Source organism: Brienomyrus brachyistius, chromosome 9 (assembly GCF_023856365.1).
Source record: "Brienomyrus brachyistius isolate T26 chromosome 9, BBRACH_0.4, whole genome shotgun sequence".
NCBI classification, from domain to species: Eukaryota; Metazoa; Chordata; class Actinopteri; order Osteoglossiformes; family Mormyridae; genus Brienomyrus; species Brienomyrus brachyistius.
In genome coordinates this window covers 19,116,194-19,129,319 of record NC_064541.1, presented here as the reverse complement: position 1 = coordinate 19,129,319, position 13,126 = coordinate 19,116,194, and the positions used below count along the sequence as shown (strand labels likewise).

Below are 13,126 nucleotides of genomic sequence, written 5' to 3'. Positions count from 1 at the left end.
AAACAGCAGAAGACTTACTGATATATTTTCCCTTGAGCCTGACGCCAGTGCAGCTTTCACAGGTTTCCTGCCCATGTTGTTGGTGGCTCCTCACATGCTGTCTGTCGACTCTGCTCAGTCTCGGCATGAATATTATTCACAGATTCTTTTTTCTTTTCTGGCAAAATATCCAACTTCACCTTCAACGAAGCTCCTGCTTCCAGTTCATCTTCACTAGCTGGGCCCTGAAACTCTGGGGTATCTGCTCATGTACGAGTGACTGATGACTCCATCTCAGGAGGACTTTGCCACGGGGCATTGCTGTGGCGTGCTCATGCGGGACATCTCCCGGCCTACTGGACGTTCGCACGAGTAGCCGAGAAGTGAAGGGCTCGCCGATGACTGACCTCTTCGACGTGATGTCGCCTTGGTCGCCAAGCTCACAGGTTGCCTTGAATATATCATTCGCCTGGCTGTACTGTCCCATTGTCAGAGTCAGGATCCTCCTCCTTTCATCAGGATTGGAGGTGCTGTGATCTTTCGTGAGTTAGATTCCTCTTACATTTTCATACAAAACTACATGACTGTTACCTGTCGTACAGATAATTAAAAGGAATTAAATATTGTCAAAATGATGGCATGCATATGAGTGATACCTATGCATACAAGTAGGCCATAATTGAGCCAAAGGGAATATGAATCCATACTAAGCAGTGTTAGTGATGCGTATCTTCCCTGAATCTGCTATCCGATGCCAGGGTGGGGTATGAAATCAGACACCCCTGGTACAGCAGTGCCTGCTTATAATAATTCCCTGCTGACAGGACACAGTTTATCTGGCAGATTACTACTGTACGGTCACTACACCGGATCTTGTAAGTTTTGTTTCGGCCCCGGCTCAGGACGGTCCGTCCTGGTGAACGTGTGCGTGAGGACTGCGTGATTATGTGTATCCCTGTTGTGCCGGTCTTGCAGGGACAGTGGCTGTGGGTAGGTTGTCTCTACAGCTTCTCCTTTAAAATTAAATGGGGTGTCGAAACTTGATACTGTCTGAAGTTCCTGCTTATCCAGTGCGTTCGAGGAGTCGTGTTTGGATAGTCGCTCAAAAACAAGTTTTTTTTGGGAGTTCTTAACCATAACCAGGCTGAACATTGGCGTTGGAAGCCATCAAAAGTCCAAAATTAAGCTCATGCCTTAAACCTACAACTGAAGGGATTCTCTCCACCCACGTGGACAGACGACACCGTGTCTGTACATTAGAGTTTCATGTTTCATCGTATTTTTAATTAGTATATTACCAGTTTTTGTCGTCATCATAGCTTAAAGTTAAATGTATTTTTCCGGTTTCTCTCCAAAATGTAACTGACATTTGATTTTCCAGTGAATAGTAGGACACAAAGAGTTGTTTGCAAATGATAAATAAATACAAATTAAATATTTTTTCTCTTTTGTAGGTATAATCTAAAAATATTCCACGTAATGAATAAATTACGCCATGTTTTCCGCTAATCTATATTGCTCTGCACCACTTACGAAATCAGTATTGTCAGGTTACTTTGAATTATTTAGGACTACCGGGTACCGGTTTCCTTGGGAACTCAATTAAAATAACGTGTATTTAGTGTATTTCCTGCATTACGACTAAATACTTCTCACTCTTTTAATGTCATGCATTTATAAATGTATGGCTCGCATTAATTAAGTCACTGCGGGGTTGCCAGCTTCAGTCAGCAGGTTGGCGTGAGATTTCAAGTTTGAGACAAGTCTGAATACACGCACACTCATTTATAAATAGTCGGTAGGGTTTGCAAACTACCCCTAACGAGTTTGATGCAGTTCATTTTACGTTAATCATGCAAAAATAAAGATTTCTCGCATGAGCGTCAGAGTCTGAAAGCGTGAGATTTGGCAACCCTGTAACTGGGATGGTCTAAGAATTCAGTTCGGGCCGCACAATGTGAACATGAGCTTGGACCTCAGCTATGGGTGTGTAGTGTTGAACACTATTAACAGCATAACGTACAACTACAGAAATGTATAAGACGTTTTAACACGCAAATTCATAATGTGATTCATTCGCTGGATGTTAGGCAGACAGCAGCACTTAGTAGGAATCTGTCAAATTCTGTTGTCGGCCTACTGATTTTGTAAGTTTGCATCTTGCATGTTCGTCCTACATTTCAGTAATTCATATGTAAGTTTAATTAGATATCTGAGCACTCACTGCATTATATACTGATCTAGTAAAACGACCAAAAGTAATAAAAGATCGGCGATAGACCTAGATTAGTATAGGCCAATTCAAGGAATCCAGTGCCATCAGTTGTTTGTGGAATAAAATAGAAAATAAATCGCTAGGTGATGTAATCATATCTCTCTTAATATTTATTTTATTTCAGTTTGATGCGTTTTCTTATTGTGTAAGTAATTTACATTGAATTAATTTACACTGATCATTTTTTAGTAGCCAGTAGGTGGCACTGCACCCTTATGTAATTTAGTTAGAGTCTGAGTACCGAAATTCCAATCCTTGGGGATTTTAAGCGAATCGCTGGCTTTAATTGCGTATTAAAATAGTTTTTTTTCCATCAAATATGTGTATTATAGAAACAGTATGAAATAGTCATAATGTTTGACACTTTTATTTATTAAAATTTTATTTTAAAAAATGTCAACTCGAGCACATGCACAGTGATCCACAAATGAGTATTCCGTCATCCTCCTTCATCCCGTTTCTCCAGATGAATATGTTCTGTGCTCACATGATGCTATAAAATGAAACGTACAGGCTCATTACGATTATACACATTATTAAATATTACTCTCAATGTTCGTTTTTAACAAAGTAGCCATGTCGCTGGTTCACGCTCCTGTCCATTACTTTGCATGCATGGAAGCATGTATATTTTTTGAGTTCCATTCATAATAAGCTGTAGTTTGTTTGGTTGAGCTGAATGAATGAACTTAAATGTTTCCATGGAGGACGTTTCCCATATCTGAGAATCTAGAATTTCTCATATAAAAACAAATGATACATTATACAGAGAATCCAACAGGTGTTTTTTTTTGTTTTTTTTTTACAAAAAAACAACCAATGGTGGAAATTAAAAGAAAATATTAGGTACAGATGACCAAAATAATATTCAAAATGCATGAAAGAAGAGTGATTAATCCTCAGATGACTACAAGAAAGTGTTTGCGAAGCTGGATGAAACTGCCACTGTGTTTAATGTTATTATAATGTAAATTAGTATAAAAATAATTCTCTTATCAGTGTTCTTTGTTTAAATTATGATTTAGTTTGGTGTAAATCGTGATTCATTTTGGATGCTGTGGAATTAGCAGTGTAATTCCAAACTGAGCCTGGAGGCCCCGACGTCTGGTTGAATTACAGTATACAGTGCGCTTCTGACAGCCTGATTTAACACCTGTCACAAAGCCGGGGCTGTGCAAGTATCCGTTTTACTATATAGGATGTCAGAAGAGATTAATTGTTAGTCAGATTGGCTCAATATTATCTGTTCAAGACGGCAGCATCAATATGTATCCATCATGTCTGGATGAAATTGTTTTTTTTTTTTTCAGTAAAACAAATTGAAGGAATTTGCTGTTTTCTATTCTGAGCATAACTGGATGTATCAAATAATTCCCCAAACTGTTCATTACGTCTGGTTCCTCACCATTTGGACCGAAAAGTTTGAGCTTTGTTTTAAAAATAATGCAATTGATAGAGTTTATTGTTTTTTTTTTTTAAATAAGGATTTGCTGTAAAAAAGAGAGAAGATGCTGTATATACATGTAATAATCAGTCCCTCTTACACCTGGCAGAAATTCCATGTGGTGTCTTGCTGGTTCTTATCTCCTGCTGGAATGTCAGACAGACGTGAACGGTGGAATAACAGAGTAGAGTAAACGCCTCAAAGACTCACCTGTGCCTTAACTCTCGTCCCTCGTCTTTTATGTCTCTCCTTTTCTGTTTCTTCTGAGTCTTTCGTTTATTGAGAGGTTGAGCTGAGAGGCCATTTTCCTCCCGCAGCGTCACGTTGCCTGAGGTTGAGGCGAGATAGAAGGAAAAGATCTTAGAAAGGATCCGCTGCTTTTCCTGTTCCAGGTAAATATTCCATGAATGCTTCAACTTGACACATATCGTAAGAACTCTCCCCAAAAACAGGAAGTGAAAAATAAAAGTTTGTATCTACTCTGTATCCTATCCTGCTAGAGGCAAATAAATGTTTTTTTTTTTTAATATAACATGAAGAGTACCTAATTGAAGACAGGTAAATTAACCAATGCGCTATGAAGTATTTCCACATTCCCCCTTGTCAAAGATGTGAACTACAGCTACAATTTTGCACCACACTGAACACCTTTCACAGTAAATGCATGAGTTATTCAAGCTATAATACACTCAGTGGAGCCTGGGAATTATAAAGCCAAAACAACATCCTCAGAAGTTGCTGCTGGCCATGACAACGTCGTCAGATTTTGACTTGCTCCACTTTTCGTAAACTTGGTAAAAAAGCAGGATAAATTATAAAATGTGACATGTTTCATTTGGTAAAGAAAAGATCTGGGGCCTGTTTCACAAAGCAGGATTTATTTCTTTGCTGGATAACTTGTCAGATTTAAGGTAGTCTGGGCTAAATAGACATTATGTTCATCCACTTACATTTAGCCCAGACTACCTTAAATAGGACAAGTTATCCAGCTAACCAAGAAATCCTGTTTCGCAAAACTGGCCCCCGACCTTGCCTGCAAAACTGGGTCCTTGGATTAAGTTTAGAACGAGCTCAAACACCCATTCTATTATCCTGGGCTGTTGCATGCAGCTTGAGAACTGCTTGATGCCTGCATGCTCCTGTATCGCGCTCCAGCTCCCGCTCTGCACACCACTGCATCCTACATGCTTGTCTGACCCTTCACTGGCGGATATCTGCAAGCAGTGCAATCCAGCTGCAGGCCACAGAATAAACTCATGAAACTGCAAATGACATTGCTGGCAGATATCTTGTCGTCAAGGCAGGTCAAGCAATATTTGAGCAATTTATATTTTCATGAAATGTATTCATCTTCTAACAGTTTATCCTGGTCAAGTTCAACCCCTGTTGATGGTATTTGAAATATGGAGGTACATTTAACAGGTCTCTTATAAACAGACCACAAGGGTGGAGCAGACCACAAGGGTGGTACGGACCATACGGGTGGTACAGTAGCCTCACGTCTACAGGACTAAGAGGTCTGATCACACCTCCACCCTGTGCATGGAGTTCATGCTCTCTAAAGACTTCATCACCACCCCCCCATGATAAATCAAAACTGTATATACAAAATGTAGCTCTACAAAGACATGCTTACTTAGTAAATGTCCCTCTTTACTAAACAGGCTGATTGTCTGTCCTTTAAATATGATGAAATGCCATGATGTAACCAACAAATTTTACTCCTAAATATAAACTGGCATAAAAACATTACATAAAAGAAATGTTACAGAGCTGAATACGGGAAAACTGGTAAAAACATGTTTAATGTAAATCCAACGGTTGTCAGTCTGTGGTCGGTCCGGATGTCCATGACTGTTTCTTCTGCTGGTTTAAACATGGTCCTAAGAGCACTCCCTGCCGGCAACCCCCTCTGCATCTCAGCCTTTCTCATTATCCTTTATGTACGTAGCCGGTATCTTCATCCATAAACGAGGCTTCCTGCCCATCCGCAGCCCCCGTGATGTCGGCCATTAATAATAGCTTTCATCCAACCGTGTAACTCGCAGAGGAGCGGCAACGTCTGTCATGCCATTGGCTGGTAATCGAAGGACCCGCTACCCGAGTCCCAGCTTGTCACCTGGCATCTCCATGGCAGCAAAGCCGTAGCAGAAATCAGGCTCTCTAGCAGGCAGTGGCAAACCGCTCATTAACAATCCAGATAATTCAACCACGCTGTACTCTAATATGAACGACGGTAAATTGAACCTTATATTTGTAATAAATTCATATTGCTGCGACTTTGATCGATGCAAATTGTAAATATGTATGCATGTGCAGCCTTATTAATTGAAAGCCACTCTACTGTGTGTGTATTTCCTTGTACAGTAGGAGTGAAGTGGTTTTAAGCTGTGTGAGGACTTGATTGGGTGGTGTGTTGCGCTTTTGGTTTGAAACCAGAATTGATTGGGTATGTTAAAGTGCTTTATGGATGTTTTTAAACTGAGTAATGGAAGGGGCATAGTGAAATGCAATGGATTATGGGTAAAGGGTGGGGTATGAATACCCTGATAGATTCAGGGGACCCAGCACTGTATAGGGGCAGCACGGGAGATACCCCTCCAGCCGCTGGCAAATCCTATTGACCACTGGACCCAGAGGATTGCTTCTAGGAGCCCTTGTGGATAACAGAATCAGCCAATGCTCGAATCCCTTGTATAAAATGGTGTTGCATTTGCACATAAGAAGAGTCTCTACATGTTCAGTACAGGTGCATCCATCGAATGCCTAAGTACATAGTAGATAACAGCAACAGTGTAAGATTTTCATAGATTACTTACAACCTGACTAGCAAAGGAACTGAGACACAAGACGAGCAAAGCTCAAACAACCTCGGCCTGTGGCGAATTCAGGTTTTGCATTTTGGAACTTTCCGGAATTCTTTTCCCCTGGATATTTTCTATCCACAGTCGGTTGCATCTGTGGATGCTGACATGGAGAACCTACTGTATTTAAAAGTCAAAGGTGTATGTTCACTGTTTGTAATGTAAGCTGGTTTTCTCAGCCGATAATTTCCTATACCTGTAATAAATATCATCTGTCTGAGTTGTCAGTAAAGGTAGCTGATTGAGGGCCTGTTTGACCTGTGATTAAATTATGCAAACGATTAAAAGTTTTTCTGTAGCACAGCACGCAGGGAATGGAGTGATGTGTTATAAAAAATATGAAAGTTCTGGATCAATACAGAGAGTAAAAATGGCTACACTTCACAATAGACACAAACATGTACATGTTACTGCAAAAACCTGTCAAAACATAACTGAATACCACGGTCATTTGCTAACGAAATGTGTCAAGCTGCTAACGAACTGCTTCAAATTTAAAAGACAAGAAAAGAAAAGAACATGGATCACCCAACTCGAAACCCCCCATTTTGTTAATTTTATTCAAACATATTTGAAGAGCTGTAATTGAACTATTCTTGTAAATGTCAGCTCTCCAGTCTGCAGGAGGTTAAGCTCACCATTGCTAATGGTGTTAATTACCGCCATAGTTCCTCTTCTTCTGGCCCCCACGTTGCACGTCTTAAACATGCATTTGATGCCTCGCAGGTCACAGGAAGATCGTTTTGCCTCAACGCATTGGATTGAAGGCAATGACCTGAAAACATTCGTTTTGTTGCAAATTTTCAGCAATACCTTAATCTTTCATCTATGCCCGTTACATCAAATGTTGCATTATTCTATAGCCCGAAAAAAGATGAAGCAACAATAATCTGGGCCTTGAGAGTTTTTAAACCAGTCTGTGTGTCGTCTCAGAAGTTCTCTATTATCTTATGACGTCTGTGAACCTGTAAAGTCCCACTTTGTCTTCAAAGGCTGGCATGTCGTCTTATATACTTCGGTTTTAACTCGCCAGACAGAATTTATTTTTTCTGCCACAAAACTGGTTGCTTTTAATTGCCTGTTGAGTCCAGGATGTTCTACTGATGTGGAAATTATAATGAAAGTGAAGCAGCCTGGACAGAAATGAATCGTGACGAAAATGATCCCTGTCATGGATTTCCCAACGAGTCGGGGGGCTGTTTCACAAACATATCGCAGAAGTCAGGTTGGCATCGTGAATTAATCCCCACATTGTCTTCTATCATTAATATAATTTTTCTACTAAAGTGTGAGCTCATTATTTAATCCCTCTGAAAAGTTTCATTTCACATCATCAGATAATTGGAGGTTGTTTTATCGGTGCTTTATGATTTTACACACATGAACTCCTTATTAAAACATTACTCTAAACATAAAATATGTGAGTTGGTATCCTAGTAGTACAGCTAATGAGTTACCCAGTTGCAGCATAATGGAAACCATGGTATTCAAAGATTTTACATTACCACTGAGGGCTGCTGAGTTCGGTTTATAGTCCTTTCTGACATCAGTACTGGTTTTCACGAGGCTGTGGTTGTTAAATATACAGGCAGCGTTTGTATCATAATTGTCTGCTTTTACCTTGTCACATAATCTTGTAAACAAAGGCATAGTTGATTTACTTAAAGGAAAGCAGATGTAAACTGCTTTGAGGGAAATTAAGTACGCAGTAAAATCTGGTGTTAACAAAAGAGTGGAAAACACATCCAGTTCAGAAAATGTAAATCTGTTGCCAGTGTTTTTAAGAGAAGCATTAGCAAATAAAGAGGTAGATCATAAATAAGCCAGAGTTCATCCTGGTGATGGGTGGAATAATGCTTCCATATCTTTGGCCATATGATAAATGAGAAGGAGGTTTAATTGAGATTGACAATCTAATCTGCCCTGTAGAAGCCTAGCTAGTGCCTTCCTTCATTAATAAAACCATTAGGTTTGGGGATTTATGGTCTTAGTATGACAGAAAAACACAAAACACTTACTCTGGCAGCATACGCATTTTGAAATATCAGTCACAGTTAATGATGCATTATCACAGACCTTGGGCATCATCTGAGAAGACACTGCTTCCAGAAATTTCTAGCGTAATCCAGCGGTAGAACCCATTAGTGTAGGATGATGATTCTCAAAAAACATGTTATCAACAAACATCGCAAAGCATCGTCACAATATAACATTGAGGATGGTATAGAGATACGCTGTTTAATGGCTGCCAAATCAATGCTTCAATCGCAGAGGCCATTAAATTCCAGAAAGCACGCTAGAAAAGAGTCAATCATACTCACATAGACATATACAGTAGAATTGCAAAGAGCATACCATTGATCTACATCGGTCTACGGCATGTCCTTTGAATATATGTACCCTCCAAAGGTACTGGAAATAAACACAGAAGGACTACAGGGAGTTCAGAGTGTTACTGTAGATCAAGATAGCAGCTCAAACTGCTTTGTTATGTGACTCACTGATCCACGGCACTGCAATAATTCTTCGTGGAGATCTCAGAGCTGAGCTGACAAGGCATCAGCTCTCAAAGTACAGCGTCTCCACTCCGTGTTCCTGACCCCATCAAAACGTTTTTTTTTTCTCTTACTTTATTGAAGACTTTTATTTTCCGACTGAAAAGACATTTTGCAGGCCTGGGTTGCCCAGTGTTTGGTAGTTGGTCTCAATCTTGTACCTGCATCTTCATGATCTTCTTGATGCTCACAAGACCTATGCGGTACACAACTGGAGATCACCTTCTTCTGCTGTGTTGTGTAACTGAGTGTCCTGTTTGTTATATTGGTTATTATTGACTTGTGTGGCTTCGAGGTGATATACAGTTTTAGTTGAAATGTTGATTATGATTATGGTAAAAATCGAAAGTTGAATTAATTGAATGAAGTAAATCCTATGATAATATACCATACGTTTCATTTTAATATTTGGTTTAGGAGAATTAGCTAGGGGGCGGCATGGTGGTGCAGTGGTTAGCACTGTTGCCTCACACCTCTGGGACCCGGGTTCGAGTCTCCGCCTGGGTCACATGTGTGTGGAGTTTGCATGTTCTCCTCATGTCGTCGTGGGGTTTCCTCCGGGTACTCCGGTTTCCCCCCACAGTCCAAAAACATGCTGAGGCTAATTGGAGTTGCTAAATTGCCCGTAGGTGTGCATGTGTGAGTGAATGGTGTGTGAGTGAATGGTGTGTGAGTGTGCCCTGCGATGGGCTGGCCCCCCATCCTGGGTTGTTCCCTGCCTTGTGCCCATTGCTTCCGGGATAGGCTCCAGACCCCCCGCGACCCAGTAGGATAAGCGGTTTGGAAGATGGATGGATGGATGGATGGAGAATTAGCTATAAAAAAATATGATTCCACGTAGCAAATTGCAGCATTTTATAAGACCCATAGTGATCCCTGAGAATTTTGTTTGAGAAACACATCAGAGGACAGACCTGCAGGGAGCTGGTGCAGGAAGGTAACTGCAGCAAAACTTTGGACATGTCAAGCTGCCTACATAGGAGTGATGGGATGTCGCATCACATGACCTGAACTAAACACAGTAGAATTGGTTTGGAGGAGTTTAACCACAGAGCGAAGGAAAAGTGGCCAATGAGAGCTCAGCATATGAGGGACCTCCTTCAGGAGCTGGAAAAGCCTCCCAGGAGACCACCACATGGAACTGGGTTAGAGGAAACAGTAGGGTCAGGCAGACCCTGGGGCGATTACGGTTAAAAGCCGTACCCAAGAGCCCCAAGGCAGGACCCCTCTGCCGACCATGGGATTTGAACCAGCAACCTTCTCAATCCCAACCCCACTGCTGCCCCTCCAACAAGAAAAAAATATATTTTTTGTTTAATACTTTTTTGGTCAGTGCATAATTCCATATATGTTATTTCATCATTTTGGTTGTAATTATTGTAAAATGTATGGAATAGTACAAAGAAACCTTTCTATGGGTAGGTGTGTCCAGACTTTTGACTGGTACATGCTTCCCGAAACCCGTTTATGGTCTGGAATGGTGTATAGCAGTGCACGGAGAGACCATGAATTCCAGTGTGAGAAACACAATGCATATTAACCTATTATTATGAGAAGAGGGGTGTGGTAGTCACTTTCTAAATAATATGACAAGAACAACTCAAGAAATAGAGAGCTGTGCTAACAATACAAAGGTTGTGGGTTCACATCCTAGGGGGCACACATACATAGTAACCTTCCCTCTACTTTAAGTAGGATAAAAATCATCTGCTAAAATGTAAGACTACAAATGTGCAATAATATATTGTTTCCCTTTAAACTGTCAAGGCACAGATCTCTCTGAAGTGCAGAGATGGCGGCATATGGGGAGATGATGTAATGCTATCAAATGAATAAATTAAGCGTCATGTGCACATTTGCAGTAGTTGGATGTATATGACCTACAGCTGGGAAAAAATGAAGGGACTGCAATATATTTATTTGCTTCTTAAATCTGAATTTTACAATTGTAGCTTAATTCTGTTTCTGCTGGCAGGAGGCTACGCTGAGAGGCAGGCTGTCTTCTAAAACGGCGGGACACAAGAACAAGGTGAAGCAGGAGACACTGGCAATGACCTCGAGTGACCTTCAAAGAGAATGGGAACCATTAAGTGGTGTGAAGTGCACTGCTGGTGTAGTTCGTATCAGGCTCCTAGAAGCAGGACCATAAAGTAAGGAAGAAGCCCTTCATTAATGAGAAGCAGAGAAAAACCAGGCTGCAGTTTGCAAAACAATGTATGTCTTACACAGGCACATAACCTTAAATTGAGAGATGAATGAAACTGAAAATTTTGCTTATATACGGTACCACTCAGCACGATATATATCCTCAGTTCCATTTAAAACAAATTTGTCTAAAAACCTGAAAAGCAGCTGTCATACTTATTAAATATAGTCAAGGCTATTAAATCAAATATTCGTCTGAATAGCTGCATGCTTTTTCAAACCATGTTAAAATGAAAAGCAGTGTTATTGGCAAAAGCCCATCCCATTTATCATTAGCTTTCCTTTCCGAAAAGGTTTTATTCACGTTAATAGCTGGATATGGAGCAGCGATGGTTGGGAATGGAATTCTGCTTCCTTCCTGAGGGTTTTAAAACAGTACGTGCTTTTTGTGTGCTGTGCAATCCCCCGCCAACCACAGTGCAGGTGGGGGACAACAAAGCCCACACGCCACACTGTGACATTTGTGTTCAAAACAGCGATTTTGTAGACGCGATTGGGAATTGAAATGAATTATCTGAAAAAAGAAAAACAGCATTATTGCTTTACCGGATCACTTGGAATTGTTTGCCAGTGAAAAAAATCACTCTACATGGGGAATGCCCCCCCCCCCGTAGCAGAGGGACAACAGGGCCCATTAAACCTGCGTGTCATGCTGATCTTCCACATACTCTGATACTGAAATACAGAGGAGCATGTTCAGACCGGACAGCTGAAGAAACACGCACACTCGTCCTTTTTCTGTTAACGCCGCACATTTCTTTGTGCCCGCGGATGTGCTTTCTACCTCCTGTGCTTTTGTGCATTTATTTCCAGAAATCGCCTGCACTAGCAGAGGGTGGAGCCTTTCTACTGCTTTTAGTTCTATCCTGGTCCTTAGCAGTGACACCGTCCCCTTCCTTCAATCAGAACTTTGAAATCCATCTCACTCTTCACTCCTCAGCCAATTTGTAAAGGTTATGCCTTACTATTGAACTAATTGAGTCTGCCTTGGTTTATATGTAAATACATCCATCTATCCATCCATTTTCCAAACCGCTTATCCTACTGGGTCGCGGTGGGTCCGGAGCCTATCTCAGAAGCAATGGGCACGAGGCAGGGAACAACCCAGGATGGGGGGCCAGCCCATCGCAGGGCACACTCACGCACCATTCACTCTCACATGCACTCCTATGGGCAATTTAGCAACTCCAATTAGCCTCAGCATGTTTTTGGACTGTAGGGGGAAACTGGAGGAAACCCCACGACGACATGAGGAGAACATGCAAACTCCACACATGTAACCCAGGCGGAGACTCCAACCCGGGTCCCAGAGGTGTGAGGCGACAGTGCTAACCACTGCACCACCATGCTAACCACTGCACCACCATGCTAACCACTGCACCACCATGCCGCCCCATCTAAATGCATGCTTTCTATAAATATTTTATGATCTTATATACAGTCTTAGTGTGTTTACCTATACAGATTGCTTGGATTCCTGTTATTTTATGAGATGGTTTGTATTTTACAGTGGTGTTGGTTAAGCGACCTTATTGTTTGATTACCCACATTTTACACTCTTTGGAGCAAGACTGCACTAAATTTATTCTGCTTCTTATACCTGTTGGAGTGTTTATGACCTCTGGTAATGTACTTACTGCAGTCTTTGCTCATAACTCGTGACTCGCTTTTAGACAAAAGCATTTATTTAATGCACATTTGTAAGGACAAGCAGGAATGTAAACGGCATTTTTCAAAAAATATCTATCTATTGTCTTTGGTCAGTCGTAGGCAGTAAAATCTGCTCCGATGTATTTTGGGAGGA

General features: G+C 41.0%; 1 long non-coding RNA gene across 1 annotated transcript; it reads left to right on the top strand.

Annotated features, from left to right (window-relative positions):
• The first annotated feature begins 68 nt into the window (after positions 1-68).
• On the top strand, positions 69-12,591 carry LOC125749492 (uncharacterized). Its single transcript, XR_007399928.1, has 3 exons — positions 69-854; positions 4,016-4,090; positions 11,093-12,591. It is a non-coding gene; the product is annotated as an uncharacterized LOC125749492 (long non-coding RNA).
• The last annotated feature ends 535 nt before the right edge of the window (positions 12,592-13,126 follow it).